General features: G+C 32.4%; 1 non-coding gene across 1 annotated transcript; it reads left to right on the top strand.

The window, feature by feature from the left end:
* The first annotated feature begins 265 nt into the window (after positions 1-265).
* On the top strand, positions 266-336 carry Trnag-gcc. Its single transcript has one exon. It is a non-coding gene; the product is annotated as a tRNA-Gly (tRNA).
* Positions 337-18716: the final 18380 nt, after the last annotated feature.

The following is an 18716-nucleotide window of genomic DNA, read 5'->3' as shown; positions in this document are numbered from 1 at the left end:
AATTATGGCCTAAATCAGACTTATTAAGCTTATTACTTTTAAACAGAGGCCGTTGTTTTAAATTAAGAGATAGTACGGGTCAATGACCATTGGCCGCCTTTCGATCGGCAGATGAACAAGAGAATCTTCACGTAATTGCACGATTGGGCTATCCTATACATACAAGCAAAATTAAACTCTATAATATTTGATATAAAATATTTATTAGAAAGTACAGTCGATATATATTTTGAACTAGACTGTCTGTTTAGATATATTAATATAAGCATCGGTGGTTCAGTGGTAGAATGCTCGCCTGCCACGCGGGCGGCCCGGGTTCGATTCCCGGCCGATGCAATCCTTTTTTTTACTTAGTATTTTTTTCTTCTAATATATTTCTTTATAAAATAAAAATATTGAATATTCTATTGGAAAAATTGTTTATTGATAAAATTACTCTGATTCAAAATTAATATACACATAATTAATAACAAGCTTTTTCAATCATAATATTACAAGATTATATTAAATTATAACTTATATTTTTATCATTATTTAAAAAAACAAAACATTTCATATTTTTACCAATAAACTTGTTAAACAATCAACTTTAAATTTAAATGCCGAGTGGACTTTTAAGAGCTATTGAATCGACCCTTAACACATAACGGTTATACTTGAAACTATTATTGATTTGGAATATGGGTTCTACAAAACTATCTACATACTTATATATATATCAAATCCAACTCACATACCTAGTACATATATAAAAACCCACCACGCAAATCTTTATGAAAACTGGTAAGGCTTTGTGCAAGTCGGTCTTCGGGCAAGCAAATGCTTTGTATTATTGTGTTCCATTTGAGAAGTGGAGTTATCCAGAGTATTAAGGCACAAGGGACATTACATCTTACTTTTGAAGGTTGATGGTGGCTCATTACAAACCTACCAATATTATAAAAAGGAAAATATATTTATAACAAAGTACTGGTCAACTTATCAAATCGTTTCGGTTCACTCAGCTCGTGCATAACGTAAAAGTAAACATGAAATCAAGTCTCCAAATTGGTTTATTAACTGGATATTCACTAACTTTTTGGAATTAACTGCAATGGAAATGGTAGATTACAATCTGTTCCATTGAAGAGGGTTGAGATGAGACAATTATAGAATCAATGAACTTAGACAAAATCAATAAGTTCTTGAAATCAATATAAAATAATATACTTGTTAAATATTGTAATCTTCTTAAGTAAACCATTTTATTAACTCTTAAAACTGTGAAAATCTATGGCAGGAATAGCCGTCACGTTCGTCAATTTCGTGACGCAAACTAGGAACTGTATCTGGAGCCCAGATATAAAAGTCAGCACTGGGGATTACATTGAACGCAACTTCTGCTCGTTGAACGTTATCATGACGTTTACTTCTAATCGCATCGTCTGCTTTATATTTACATGAAGCAGAATTTTATATTTTAATTTTATAACGGGTTTCCTTACGATGTTTTCCGTTGCAGCCAAGCTCGACACAATGAAATCTTTAATAAAGGCTTGGAAAACTATCAAGATCTTTCTTCTTTAAAGAAATAATGTATTTATTATACTTGAAACGAAATGTATTATTTCAAGCTAATAACGTCGTTCGCAGCCGAAGGACTTAAAAAAAACCGAAAGTACTTTAAAAGTTAATTTATTTGAATTCACAAACTTATTTTACTAATATTAATTTAATTAGACTACTTCATGTGTTGAAGTTGTAACACAGAATGCCCTCAGAACCAATTATTATATTATTGATATTAATACTTTTCTTAATTCTAAGAGACGCAGAAATTATAAAGAGAGATCGGTGTGGTCCGTTGTTGGGCGGCGTGATGTTGCGCAAGGGTTGCTGGTATCGGGCCGTCGTCGGTGGTTTCGGCGAACGCGATGTCCTAATGTACCTCCATAGGGTGGTCGCATACATAACAAGCTAAATAATAAATATAAAACGTCATTCTTGTTTTTGGGATAACTTTTCGTATCTACCCTATTTTTTCTTAAATTACTAGCCATATATTTTAAAATGTATCTATGTGCTTATAACCAATCTATATTAATATTGAACAATAACTCTATAAATAACAAGTTCGGTCTTTGTATAAATTTTTTATATGTTTGAGACCTTATTTATACTTTGTGATATAGAATATATAGAAGGAAACAGTAAGTATACTGATGATTGCTGTATAAGTATCTCGTCTTAATCTCGATGAAATAACGCGACTACGTCCATTCGGGAGCTTCGAAGGGATCGTCTTAATGAAAATCCACTAAACTACAATTTATTTCAGTATTCTCATTAATGTAAGTAGATTGAATCCATAATTTGTAGGTAAGTAGCTGTTTACATAATTATTCGGCAAGGTCCGGGTTCGTTTGAAAAAAAACTATTGGTACTATCCCTGAAAACATTATCGTCGTATCAGATGTCACTATCACATCGGATAATGACAGTGAAAATTAGTAAGTAATTATATTCCATAATTGTTATTGATTTTAATCCATGTCAGGAGTAGATCATATTAGTCGACAAAATTAAATAACAACGTATAAGAACATTGCTACATTTGAAACGAACGTCAGACGAACGAACAAAACTAAGCAGTTACTTAATAGATACTTGTGCAAAGAGATAAGACTAAGTTCTATATAAAATTCAATATTACACCCTTCTAAGCATTTAGGTAGTCGGAAATTGAGTTTCTGTGTCTCGAATCTAAATAATCTCTAATAAAATATCACGACCATTGTTTGTAAGTCAAGTAAGAACCATCAAATAATACGATCATGACTTGAAGTTTCGAAACAATAGCGAATACGACTGCCGCAACGGAAGTAGATGGTTATATTTTCCGAGGCTTATTCTGGTCGCGGAGGAAATCTATTGTAAGAGCGAACAAGTCTACCAACCGGCTTCTAAGTGAAATGAATTTGGTAACTAGGATATTTCTTGGCAAGCTTATGCGGGTCGCATGTCCAATATACTGTGAACTTTTGTCTCTTATCTTAAACTAGCGACTCGGTCCCAGTACGGATATAATTAGGTTTCTTAACAGAACTTCAAGAACAAGACAATAGATATAAGGAGGTTGAAATAATTTTTTTGAAGTATGCTCATATGTTCTTTTTTCGAAATTTTTCGAAAACAAGGGCAACGACCTCAGACGGTCTGTAGTAGGTATAAATATCTAATTACACAAGTCAATCGACATTTTTTCAACTCGAAGTTTTTTTTACAACATGTAAATGTATTAACAATATTGTATGAATGTATATAATGTTTAATGCAAATAAACAAATCACCTTTACTCTATATATCTATTTCATGAGCGCCGTGATGTCTTATGGATAAAATAAATTAATTATTATGTATAATTATGAGGTGGTTCAAAACTGGACAAACCACGTAAAAAAGTCTTCAAAACGTTTATAGGTGAGGAGATCAACTGGGATATAATTTACCAGATGATTTAGTTTAAAACGGAATGGATTTTTTATGGCCTCAAATTGTATTTATAATTTATTCTCCAAAGTACTATTTGTAGTCGTTATTTTGTTATAACCGTGTATCACGTAGCATTGTTTTCGAAACGGCTGTACATAGTTATTAAGTGGACTTACAGCGAATCTAAATTGACTAGGGTCTAGCGTTTTCACGATATCTAAACGGTCATAAAATGAGACTTGAGCTACTTCATGTGCATGAGTTCTCGGATGTCGTTGAATAATGAATAAGACTTGTTTGACCACTGTGTACGGTCACGCTCCATACCATGTAACTTATGTTGCTTAAGTTAGTCATTTGAAGTCAAATTATGGTATTTAAATTTACAGTGGATAAAAAAAGTAATTAAGCAAGACTTTTTTTACTGCATTATACAAAATGGCGATCGATAATATATATGATCCGAATCCAAATTCTACTATGATAAATAACACCCCTTTAAGGATACATTACGTGTTCATATTTATATTGCATAAGAATTCATCATTTCGTACGGAAAAACACCCTAAAATCCTAAAACTTAAGTTGAGAAGTAGTGTGGTCAAAAATCATAAAACATACAGGTTCGCTAAAATTTGGCAAGCTGAGATGGTCCAGTGTTCTACCACGTCCGATGATTGCGGTTTCAAATCTGGCCAATTTTCCTGTGCTCAATTTGTGTTTATTATGTATATTTTTATTATTTATATTATTATGTATATATAGGTAAACATAATGAGTAAACCTGAGAGCACGTGTCTAATCTCAATGAAATTTCTTCTTATGTATCCATCAAACCGTATTGGCGTAGCGTGGTGAAATAAGCTTTTGTAGTAAAAGGAGAGGAGGCCTTAGACCAGCAGTAGGAGATTCATAGGCTATTCAAAGTCATCAAAAATAAGATACACAAAAACAGACAACACGTATCAACGGAAATACATATAACCATAAAAAAGCATATGATACATATAATATATATATATATATATATATATATATAAATTGAGGCAATACAAATAATATTGGTAATTCCTTTTCCAATGCACTTAACACGAACATTTCCTGAGATTTTAAGTTATTTGTACGAAACCATTGGCTTTTGTTTCGAAATAAAGTAACATTAATCTTGGCTGTTCGCAAGAAAATTAGCTGTTAAGTAAGTTCCGACTAAGATGGACCACCCACCATATAACCCGTGCAAATTACAGTTCTTGAAACGTTTTTTATCCTTATTTTATTACGAGTAATATTTAGCGGTAGGATGTTGAACATTACAAATGAATTGAGCAATTACTAAAAGGAATATATCTGAAGTGAATTTGTCCAGATATATTCTTTATTCCCTAATCCATAAGGAATATATTTGGTTGTAAAGGCGATAGTATTATCTGATCAAAGTTAGCAGTTAAGTGGGAACGGTTACCGAAATACTAATGCGGTGGAGAACAAGTGCGGCATAAATCACCTTATCTTGGAATTCCGCTGAAAACCAGCTTCACACGACCTTTTTTCTTACAAGAAACGCTTGAAATGCTCTAGAATTCTCGAAGGGATCAATTTTTCTTTATAATATATTGTGGTAATTTTATATCAAAATCAAAATGTACTTTATTCAAGTAGGCTTTTTACAAGCACATTTGAATCGTCATTCAACAAACTATATTAAGTGAAGCTAACACCGGTTCGGACTGTATATTCTACTGAAAAGAACCAGCAAGAAACTCAATAGTTACTCTTTTTTATGTTAAAAGAAAAAGCTAAGCGATTGATTAATGCGAGATGGCCAAAAGCGAAAATAGCATTTTGAAACTCAAGCAAGTACGAATTCATGTCCTTAAATTGTGTGTTTAATGAACATCGCGAGAAAAGCCGTTAGTGTTTATTACCTTCTTCTAAACTGATATGAGTAACAAAAACCACAGCTTTAAAAATTTTAACAACATATTCTCTTTTATAGTGTTTTATGTCACTGAAAACTGTTTAAATATAAGTCTGTAATCGTTATTTAATGCTTTACAAAGCGCTAAATCCCCGAGGGAAGCTGGTTAAAAACTTTCCGTGGCAGACCAAAATTCAGACGTGCAACGCTGGCAGACGTATCATTGAGGATTAATTGACTTAAACGAAGTTATATTGGCGTTATATAATGGTATTACTCATGGATGGATATATATTGAAAGCTTTATTACTGGGTAATGTGTTTTAAGATATATTGATATACGCGTACAAAACTAGGCCTTAGGCCCGACTTCACAAGATCGAAATGGAGATTTAAGCCCACTGTTTTTTTTTAATTTATTTATTAAAGTATGTTGTATACATTAAGGTAAGGTCTATGAATGGTCCCCTAATGGCCTCAAGCTTCCTCTGCTTGGGGAGAAAATTAAGAATTCAGTCGCTTCTCCAATGTCGGTTTGTGGATACAGTATGGCAAAATTTCTTCAGAATTTGGTCGGTTTCCTAACTTTTTTTTCCATATTACACAAGTTGCTCTGGTGATGAAGATGTGACATTGCATTGTATGTATGCATTTAAAAGTCCATGTCAGACAATCTTGAATAAAATTATTTTTAATTTTACTTTTAAACAATAAGAATTTAAATTTAAAATTCGAGAACTGTATATCTTAAGTGTTAATTAAACGCTTAATAGCTTCCATAAAGCAGTGTTAAATGAATATACTAATTAAAATAAACAAGTGTTTTACGCAAAATGTTTGCTTAAAATGAACTTATCTGAGATATAAATCTATTTAATTGACAATAAACTTAAAATTTGTCTTGATTTGTTTGAATTTGAAAATAATGAAAACATGTTTGTGATTTTACGTTTTATGCGAAAGGTAAGAAACGCTAACATAAATGTCAAATCAGTATACAAGGTGAGTTTGATAAGTGACATCGAGGCTTATCTTTGTTCGTAACAAACACGTCAGTCACACGAGAGCCATTAGCGAGAGTGGACGCGTCGTGATATTTCTCTTGCGTGACTGCATCTTTGGTACTAATTTGATGCATGAGCCTAAGGCATATACACCTACATATAAATATAAATATAATAAATATAACAATATTCTATATAAATAAACAATACTTTTCTCACTTAAGTTAATTGTTGGCGCACACACTACGCCCGACTTTTGTATTGCCTTCATTCTAAATAGAGGCTGTTTGGTCTCTAAGTGATAACTCCGCCATTGCGTACTTAATAATTTACTCTCTTATTTCATATATATATTGTAAATTGTTTCAGCGTGGTGGAATATGTTCTAAAAACCTTCTCCTCAAAAGGGACAGAAAGCCTAAGCCCAGCAGTGGGAAATTTATAGGCTGTTAATGTTGTTTGCAACGAAGACTTAATATAACATACGGCAAGTCATGTGGAGTTATTCTATATGCTCAGTAAATTGCTGACGTAATGTGTAGACACCGAAATCCTTTCTCCCTTTGACGTTCATGACATGAAAAGGACATTTACTGTTATAATAATAGAAATTATAATCCTTAAGAAACACCGATTGGACCATATTCTCGTGGATATATGTTTCGGATTTTGTAGTAGGATTGGGTAGGATACAGTCAACCAAATCAAAGTATACTTTATTCTTATTATATTATATTTATTAAAAGTAAAGTTATCATCGGTTCAGAATGTAGATTCTACTGAGAAGAACCGGTAAAAATCTCAATGGTTACTCTTTTCCAATTTTGAAACACATTATGTTATTTAAATAGAATTATGTAAAATATATGCTCCCTGAAAGTCAACAAATATTAGCTTCACGCTTTCTTATCATCTATATAATCTTCTGTTTAATAATATGCCTTATTTATTAATGTAATTGTTATTTATTAATGTAATTAATTTGAATTTATGAATCGGTAAAGTTAAAAATGTCTGTGAAATTTTACCATCGAAACGAATAACTTGCCTCAAGAAGCATTTATTGCATTTGTGGAGTCGGAAACTTGGCTTTTTTATGATATAGGTGGCAAACGTGCAGGAGGCTCACCTGATGGAAAGTGACTACCATTGGATGGGCATCTGCAACACCGGGGCTTGCATGTGCGTTACTGGCCTTAAGCATTGTAAAGCACCTGACTAAGCACCAATGAATTTTCATTTGGTTAGTTGGATTTTATTATTTATCTCTATTTTGGATATCTACAACACTTGCTTGGGGGCTTGCAGGAGCATGGCCGGGCTTTAAGAAATGAAATATGGTATAAGCTTATCCTTACTCCTCGTGTTCGTACAATAATTATCACTGATGAATAAGTCATTAATGTAACTATAAATATATATAATTTCATTGTAAATATGTTGTGATAAAACTGTAAGTATTCTTAGTTATTTAAAAACATCCCGATAGGAGTCACTAGCTCCAAGATTATAAACAGAACGGACCGGACAGCTCCCATTTGTAAAATTAAAAACAGATTCATTATTTAGCGTCATATATTACAATTATCGTTTTCGTACAAAACAGAACGTTATTCGCGACAATCGTTCGGAGAAAACGTCAACCCAATTTAAGTTAACCGTCGTGACGGTCGTTCGGAGGATGGACTACCACACATACATAGGTTAACAGACATTAATTGCTATATGTGGATAGTGCGGTAATACGCACTCGGCTTAAGCCGGCTAAGACTTAAGCCTGCGCCGATGGATATGGGGAGACTGTAATTTAGGATTTATAATTTACACAAATTGTGATCAAAATATAATCCTACAGATAGTGTCGAAAAAACTACTGAAATACTACCATTATTATATTTATTCGTTAGTAAATAATGAGCTTCCAGAATATGATTTTATTGCACCCCTGATGCTATTATAATTTAAGTAACATCGTGTTTCCCGATTAACATTTTTTATTAAATTCTCAAAAAGTTTCAGGAAAAGATTATAATAAATTTTACGAAATTGAGGCAAAGGAATCGCTACGAAAAATTGGTATCTATAGAAAAGTACATTTGTTGTAAAGATTTCGATCAGTGAGAATGAATTAGGCATTCGTCTTTGTCATTATACGGTTTTGGCTGGAAGAGACATTTGCACGTTAAAAAAGTAAAGACTTAAAATAATCCTAATCCTAAAATAGCTAGCCACCTAGCCACTAGACCAAAGAGCCAGTCAAGCAATCAAAAATATCATCATCCTCCTGCCCTTATCCCAATTTACTTGGCGCCGGCGCTGCATATCTTCTTTTTCCATACTTCCCTACCTGACGTCATCAATCAAAGATTTAATTTAATATCAATAAAGAAAACAGCATTCCGTCAAAGTGCCGCTACTGAGCTTAACTCTAAACCTTTTCTGTCCTTTTAGGCAGTTTAGAGCTAATATACCAACCAGCTACACCACTGCGGTTTGGTGGATACACATCTGGCAGAATTTCATTGAAATTAGACACATGTAGGTTTCCCCCAAGTTTTTCTTTACCGCCTACCACGAGATGAATTTTATAAATACAAATTTAGCCTATGCTAATGGTTAGTGGTGGTTGATTATGCATGTGTTCTAACAACTGGGCCACTTCATCTCACATATATAATTATTAATAATGAGATTTAGAAACTTGTTTATAAACTTCAAACTAATAATGTTATATAATGAAATTAAAATTAATAAATAAAAATTGTTAATTTGTGGTTGAGCTGTATTAATTTATAAGCCCCGAATCTAAGCGATATAAAGGATTATCCCAAATATCTTAACAGCATGTCAACAACTACACAAATCATATTTTAACACTTTATTAATAAAAATTTACAATGTGAGTTGAATTTACTAAACTTTTCTTTTTTTTTTTTACACAAGTTGAGTTATTATAATCACAGTGAGAAGGAAAATACAAGAATAGATCTCTTAATAAAAATAAATTCCGTACTAATATGTTTTACTCAAATATCCAATAGAATTTCGTAATGCATGGTGCTAATAGCCACTTACTACGCTAACAGCTTCACAAAGCCATTACGCATCAATTAATACAAGTGTTGATCGTGACATCAGCTTTCATGAAACTATTGTGGTCGTTTTGAAATTATATCGACAGGTATTATGAGCTGTTATCAAAATAGTCTTTATAATATGGATATAGGATTTAAGGATAGCAGAAACACTAGAAGTAAAGAAATAATTGTTATGTTAAATTTCTGAATCCGCGAAGTCGGTCGATCTCCTTGACGAAGTTTCTTTTGCCGGTTCTCCCCAGGTTGGTATTATGTATTAAGTTTTGCGAAGGGGTAGTAAGTTTTTAACTATGATTAAGTGTATAATGCTTTTATCCTAGCTAATGTTATTAAGGTGAAAGTGACCGAGTTCTACATCTTTTCTAACAACTATAAAAAATTAACTCGACTAATCTTTTTTAATCGCAGTCAAGATAATCGCTACGTCTAAATCTTTCATACAGAACAATTCAGAATGGATTCATCTGCTTAGAGCTACGATGCCTCAGACTAAATAATATCCATACGTTAAACTTATAATACCCTTCTTTTTGCATCAAGGAGGACCAAAAGTGTGCACTCAGCATTACAACACGAAATACATAAAATTGAAAAAGTAATTCAAAGAATGCAAACTTGCCCTCATGAAATATTTATAAAACTCGCACAAGGAAGATCCGATTCTGTACGTGACCGCTTTTTTATCCGTTATTGATCCTGCACAGATTAAATATAACACGGACGTCTTGCAGATGGAGTTATATAAAACCTATTTAGTTATATTCGATTGAATCTTGGCGCGCTAAACCAATTAAAAGTTAAACTGCAATGTTCTGTGTAGGTGGTGGCTTGTCTACGTGCCTACACACTTAACGTTTGTTTTAATTGGAGTAATATTTGACAGAGTAAAAAATACATTTCTTGAACTTTACAATATAATATAAAAGTTACGTGATTTTGCATGTGCTTTTGTGCATGTTAGCTAAATGTTGCCTTAGAAGATAATAAAGAATGCCTTAGAAGAATAATTTGTTTTTTGTAACCAAATGTATATTTTATGGTACAGTAAATATCTCCTCCTAAATATTTTAATAAAATGAAAATCTAATACGATTTAGGCACCACTTATTGTACGTTAAAAACATCACACTAGACTCATCAATTACTGTAAGTATTTTTTATCGATCGATCGTAATCGATGTTTATGGGAAATGGGTCATTATACAGTGTAGATAGATAATTTTATTGCATAAAAAAAAATAGTTGTCCTTCAATAATTAATTTCGATGTTTCCGATGAGCTGGGCGTCACGTGTCACATTTTTTGTCACAGAATAACCGAGACCGGCTGCACAATATATCGTCCATACGTTTAGGTTTTATTACTTCGCTCGTTATTTCATAAGCAGAGATATTTGCCAAAGGAATTCCGATGGACAGTAATGACGCTTCGCGACGGCGAAGAATAATGAAATGTTTTGTGTTCGTTCAAATATTAAATTCTACTCGCAACGAACTAAAAAACACAAGCCTTTCACGACTGATTAATTACATATTTGTTACAATGTATTGTTGTAGTTTATTCTTAGATATTGATTGTACATTTCTCTATCCAAGAAAAAGATTTTTAGCCGAGTTTTAATTTATGTCAATAATATCCTTTTTATTTTTATATAATTTACTGTATACTATCTTGTAATTGATTTCATTCGTTTATTTTCATTTTGATAGACAGCTGCGTTATTGCCGTGGCTGTACGTACATACATTGTGGCTAGATATCACAAGGCATCCGACGAAGTGCCCGAAGTTTCTGCAAAGAACAAATCAAGCCTGTATCGAAATCAGTTAGAACAATATAATTATCAACCAAAACGTTGCTTGATTTTATTTTTTTTATTATTGGTAGCCCTGATCGTAAGTTTTCAGCACCGCTCACGGATGTTAGCGCTGTAAGAAATATTAAATCTTCTTTACATCGCCAAAATGCCACTCTTGGGAGCTAAGATGTCATATGTCTTTAGTTACACTTGCTCCCTCACCCTTCAAATCGGAACACAATAATACTAAGTATTGCTGTTTGGTGGTAAAATAATTGATCATTAATAATAGTTAATTGTTTGTTTACTTATAAAGTTTCAGGTGTGTAAGACTGTGCAGGTCCGTCTAGGTAGGAATCACCATCAGATATTCTATCGTCAAGCAGCAATAATTTATATTGTTGTATTCTGGTTCGAAGGATGAGTAAGCCAGTATAACAACATCCACGTGTGATATAACATATCTGTTACCAAGGTCGGTGGTGCTTTAGCGATTCAAGGAATGGTTATAATTTCTACGGCGTCAATGTCATCATGACCATTGATAATCACATACCGTCTGGTGGCACATTTGCTGGTTAGTATATCTATGACCTAAAAAAATATTACATAAATTAATAAACAATAGAAGAGTTATCAGTTACAGTAATCTAGGTTTCATTCAGAAATAAAGAAAAAATATATTTTTTCAGTGAAATATCTATCATTTCAAGGGATCACTCCATCTGTACCCAGATACCCAGTATTAATAAATCTTACCAGACCTCCAACGGATTTTTTCTTATGGGTCTTTCAAACATATTTTATCTCCGGTTCAACTAGTTCGTTCCATTCATACAGTCCATCTTGATAAGTATGAAATACATTCACATAAAGCAACCAAACAAGTTAATCTTTTTTTTAAATCTTGAATTATTCATTTTTTAATTTATGTTTTAAATTAAAACGTGGCCATTTTGATTTAGTATAAAATACTCTTTTATAAATTTATGTAACCATCCAAAAGTAGTACTGATAATTTTGTCTTTATTGACGTAATTTAGAAATCAAATGAGGTTAAATAATTTTAACCCAAGCAGGATTGAAAATTGAAATTTTATAGTCAAAGTCAAAGTCAAGTCAAAGTCAAAAATCTTTATTCAATATAGAAGTGTTTGCACTTGCTTATTGATTGTCAAAAATCTACCACCGGTTCGGAATTTAGCACCTCGGACCTGAGAAGAACCGGCGAAAGAAACTCAGCGGGATATATTTTTTTTCATTTTTTTTTTTTTTTTTATAAAACAAAAAATAGCTATTGATAAATTTATAGATTTTTATTTTGAATGCCGATAACACGAAGTTTAGATGGCTTATAGGATAAACGACTGAAAGTGTAGAAGTGGTTATTCCACGTAACCATTAAGCAGCAATGTTTTTTTAAAGAGGCCTTATATAGTCCATAGGATTATATATAAGAATTTTCATTCGTCATACATGAACTATTCATTGATCCCAAAAATCTATCTGGTCTTATCTTGATTAATAGGTTTTCGAATGTCAGGATATTCCAAACTTAGTTTTCTTAGTGAATATTTGAAGATTTTATTTTCCTTTTGCTTTTTTTAGATCCTAAGAATTATAAAGAACAGAGTTAAATTAAAATTTAAATTAAATCCTTTAATATAAACGACATAGTGAGGCAATTTTATTATTTTAATATAACTCGATATTATATCAAGTGTTAATAACTATTTTTTTTTATAGTTCAGTGATGATTGTTGTTCTTACTTTTAAAATACAAAAATAAGAAATTATATCAAGTGATCAACTGACTAATAATTGTATTATATTTCATCGGAACCGGTAGTCAAAATAGTGCAACTAATAAGAATACAAAATATTTAAATATACAATACAAAAATAAACACAAGCAAAATCACATGTTTTGTAGTAAATGTAACAATAATGTAAAACTTTAATTTATTACACTCTTTTCACAATTAAGAATTATTTAAATGGGCGCGGCAATTTTTTTGACGAATTTCTCAACACTTATTTGAAATTAAAACATTATTATTTTATCATGGTAACATTTTTCCATTAGCTATTTCTATAAAAAATCTAATATAATAATAGGCATCGTAGACTTTTATCTATAATGCCATAAAATAAATTGAATTATCTTAAAACTTTACAAAGATACCCTCAATATAAAAATAAATAGCGTGTGCCTTTAAGGGTTTTTCTAAGGTGAAGTGGAATAGTGTTCACACTACAACGACCTTTACAATACCTAGCGATATACGAAGGTTCGGGGGTCCTTTTTATATAAAAGGGTTTGATGATAGGTTATTAAAAATCCTCTGTCCGAACATTCTAGAAACATTTTTATATTGTTCTGCAAAAAATGACCGTCCGTAGCACGAGCGTGTTGAATTTATGATGACCCATCGAAGCTTTAACTTGGACCTTTTATATATATTGATCGATTAGAAATTATAAATTACTAAATGTTAAATATGAAATGAGATGTCTTGTAAATTTTAAACGTACGAATTATAGGAATGAGTATTGATATCAGAAATATAGATATTTATTTATCCAGTTAGAAAGACGCCATTCATTTCTCTGAATACGTTTAATTATTTAACAATTACGATGTTAGAAAAATGAAATATTTAAGCACATTACCTAGTATAATTCAGAAAGCACTCTTTTCTACCGAGGAGAGGCGAAAAACGAGTGGATACGCTAATTATTAGTCATATATAAAATTATGTATATTATAAACCTGAATTCATAATATATAAAGTTCAATGAATACTTGGTCATTGTATACAAGTGGCGGATTAAGGAGCTAAAGTTAAATATAACTTGATACTTATAATTTTAATTAAACGTATTAGCAGGTATTACAAACCGAGAAGCTATCTGGAAACCGGCTGTCTTGGTATGGGCATGTTATGCGGAGGAATGAGGACAATGTTGTGAGAAAGGTTTTGAGAATGGATGTGGATGGATATAGAGGTAGGGGATAACCAAAGAAACGATGGATGGATTGTGTGAAAGACGATATGGTTAGAAAGAATGCTACTTTTGAGATTACGCCCAACAGAGAAGTATGGAAGAAGACATGCTGCGCCGACCCCAAGTAAAATCAGGATAAGGATATTTAAAAGGAGGATGATGATGATAATGAAGTAAAAAGAAAAATGATGTGTGTTTTTTAGAGAATACTTTGCTTAAATCTAAAAACCTAAAAAAGGGGTTAAAACTCGAACTACAATATTGGAACAGTCACATATATTTTACATATTACGTTAACAAAGAAAGTAGGTAACAGCCCATAAATGTTCACCTGGCAAGCGATCCCTCTTAATAAAAATAATTCGAGATAATTCTACCAAGCTGCTCTAAACGGTGGATACGCATAAGCTGACTTTAATACACATGCCGCTTAATTCTAAAAATTATTTATAACAATTTTGGGTTTCAACTGGAAATGATAAGACAGTGGAATATTTAGCTTTATCAGAAACTAGACTATCAAGGCAGTTAATGTACCTAACATAATACATTACAGTCGAACCATTATGTGTTCTTGAAAGTCGTATCTTAAGATCACTTATTCGTTTCGCTGACACAGCCTAATGAGATCTGGCCTCATCTCATTGTCACTCATATAACACAAATGGTGCCATCAAGATGATCTAGTTCTAGACATCTAACAATGAGATAAAAATTTAGTCTATGATGCCGAAAATGTTCTGAAAACCTTGTTCGTTTTAATAAGGTCTAAAGAATGATTGTGAAATTTCACAGATTACGGCTTACCTTCGATTGAAATGATTTGTACGGACAAAATATATCTGAATTCAATTACTATTAAAATTATAAGGCAATTGAATATTAACGTCATTTTTTAAATTTTATTTTTAAAGCGCTGACACAGGTAATTTTGTTATGTATATCTGTGGTATGTTACCACAATCATTGCTTATATAAATAATTCCTAACAACGACAATGTATGTACAACGTAGGCTATTAATAACATCTGGCTTACTTGGGGCGCTTTCTAAGTTATTTCTTTGTCTTCGATATTTCTTTCGTATTCAATATTTAATATCACCACATAAATAATTGTTATGTATATAAATAAAATTTATACGAATAAAGGTAAAGTAGTTTATTATCATTTACTTGGAAGTAGGGCCCGTCACACAACAATAATTAGTACTGTTGAGTTCCAGTTTGAAACCTTGAGCCAGTGTAACTACAAGCAAATAGGACATAACATCTTAGTTTTCAAGATTGTTGGTGCATTTGTGATATGAGTAATGATTTAAATTTCCTATAGTTCCAATGGGCAGTGATAGCCATTTAAGGCGGTCATAGACGGCCCATTTACCAGCCAGCCTACTAACATGACATTAAAAGGAAACATTACATTTAATTAAATATTATAAACGCGAAAGTGACTTCGTTTGTTACAGTTTTACGTTGTAACTACTTAAGTGATATCTGACATTTTGCACATACTTTGGCAGGGCTACAGGGAAGGACATATGGTACTTAGCACCTGATAAATCTGATCATATGCGTAATAATATATTAACATTAATAATATATCACAATCGCCTAAAACATTTAAAATAAATATCGACGGTCACTGATTAACTAAGTTTCAAAAATTCATCAAGAATGATGATGATGAGATGCATGCCCTTTTCTTTTACTACGTCTGAAAGGTGACGTCATTTCCTTGACCACGTCACTTAGTTTTCGTTTTACAATACAAATGACATAACACAATCAATCGTTACTTATTTTTTTGTCATATTTTTGCGTCTTTATTTGTTAGTTTGATACCCCAGTAAGATATTTTTATTTCATATAGGTACGCGGAGATAGCCAAGCCGAGATATCCTAGTGGTTAGAACGTGTGCATCTTAACTGATGATTTTTGGTTTAAACCCAGGCAGGCACCACAGAATTTTCATGTGCTTAATTTGTGTTTATAATTCATCTCGTGCTCTGCAGTGAAGATACCTTCACCGGCGAGCACGAGATGAATTTCTGAAAACCTGCATGTGTCTAATTTCAACAAATTTTGCCACATGTGTATTCCACCAATTCGCATTGGAGCAGCGCGGTGAAATATGCTTCAAAACCTTTTCCTTAAAGGGAGAAGAGGCCTTAGCCAAGCAGTGGGAAATGTACAGGCTGCTAATTTACGCGGACGAGCAAAGGGGCTTGCATAAAGGAGGACCAAGTAAAGAGATTATAAAACCCAATGCGGCTTATGGTAATTTAATACAATTTAATATTCACGTAAAATATATATTTAATAACATTTTAATCAGTCTTATTCGGACCTTGCTATCTAGATAACTATGAATATTACTTTACCTACTTAATTATACAGCGAATTGACGTGTTACGACTCTATCCTACTCGTTTAATAGAACAAGCCTCAATTTACACTGATTAAACTATCTAAGTCCCTTAAACCCGTTGTCGAGCTGGAATGAATTTTCAGTAGAATTATTTAGGTATATTATAGTATTAAATGTTGCCAAGTGCAAGAATTATTTGAATGACAGCAAATTTATTCATCTTAACAAGGCCAAAAAGGAATGTAAACTTGTGTGATTTCTACCAAGGTTGGATCCTGATTCCAACAGTTGGCTGGTGTGTCTTCTCTGAATGACATACATTAGTAAATCTAAGAAAAGATACCTTATTTCGAAAAATAACCAACAGCATCATCCGCCCTAATATACTTTGCGTGATCTGCATTCATAACAAGGAGAAAAGATTCGTACGATGGATCTTAAGAGAAAAAAAATCTCAATTGAGAGGAATTGTGACGCCGTTTTTTTTACTTATATGGAAACCCGCTAACATCCTGCTTGTAAAAGCTCAAACTACGGTAAATCTTAAAATTTTCCAGTAAAACCTAAGATTTACCGATAATGAATGGTAAATGTCCATAAAACTTTGGGATTTGAACTTTTACCATCATTAACTTGGTAAATCTTAGGATTTACATGTTAGGTTAGGTTAGATTGGAATGGTAAAAGTCTAAAAAAGTCGTCCCTTTACAATAAACTTACATTTACCAACTCATGTCATTACTGGAAAATCTTAAGATTTACCTTAGTTCGAGCTATTACAGTAACATATATACAATTTCTCATAGCTACTTGATGGTATAGAAGATGATATGCTGCAGCTTCTAAATGAAGCAGGTTATAACAAAGTGCATAAAAACATTTCCATGAAAAAAATCTCATGAGAACGTGTGGATATTAACCGATGATCATGTGTTCTTCAGCAGAAAGATAACCTATTCCACTAAGAACATTTGCCACATTTTTCGTCACTGAAGTCAGAGTATTTTTTTAAGGTTAAATCCCTATTCTCATGTTAGCAGTAGAAGACCGTTTCCATTAAGAGAATTACGGCTAATCCAACGCACTACATTAAAAGCTTACATTAGTAGCTGTTCAAGCTGGGATCTTCAGATGTAGGTGGTTGTTTGAGTTCGTATTTAACAAAATTCTCGTTTATATAAAACAAGAAAAAGGCACACTTTTAAAGGACTATGCAAATACATATGGGTATGGTTTTACTTGGTTGTAGAGCTAGGGCCTGTGTGGGAAGGAACCAACCACCCATCAGATATCATACTGCTAAACAGCAGTACCTGGGTATTGTTGTGTTCCGGTTTGAAGTGTGAGTGAGCCAGGCAAAAGGGACGTAACATCTTAGTTTTTAAGGTTGGTGGCGCATTGGCAATGTAAGGAATGGTTAATATTTCTTATAGCGCTATTTCCTATAGGCGGTGGTGCCCACTTTGCTCTTCGGCCTACCTATATCATAAATTAAAATAAATAAATGAAACTAGGGAAACGCATGATAAGTGAATCTTTTTGCGCCAAAAATGACGTAATCTATAAGTAACGATCCATAATGTATGCACAATGCGTTTAAAAATTCACCTTGAAATTAGTCACTTAAAGTGCCTAAATTATATCCCCAGCCATAATTGGTCTTCAGGTTTCAGGACCCATGTGCCATAAATTATATTTGCTCACCATTCAAACTGTGACACAATATAATATGTATTACGATTTGGCGGTAGAATAATTGGTAAGTGAATTCAAATTAAATCAAATAAATTTTATTCAAGTTAACTTCACAATGAAGCGTTTTTGACCAATTCCACCAAGAAGTGCTTGCATATCTATAACCCATAAAATAATACCAGTTCTACAATATAGAAGTCTTACAATATATCGCCAGTTAAGTAAAATTTCTGACTACTTATATCATAAATTTTACAAATGTTGGAACACGTCCAGTTGAGTAACTGGACATTTGTGGCATTTATCAAAATCAGTTGAAACGCTAAAGCTTCAAGCGAAAGCTTTAATATATGA

Source organism: Vanessa atalanta, chromosome 11 (assembly GCF_905147765.1).
Source record: "Vanessa atalanta chromosome 11, ilVanAtal1.2, whole genome shotgun sequence".
NCBI classification, from domain to species: domain Eukaryota; kingdom Metazoa; phylum Arthropoda; class Insecta; order Lepidoptera; family Nymphalidae; genus Vanessa; species Vanessa atalanta.
This window is presented reverse-complemented; position numbering and strand designations above follow the sequence as displayed.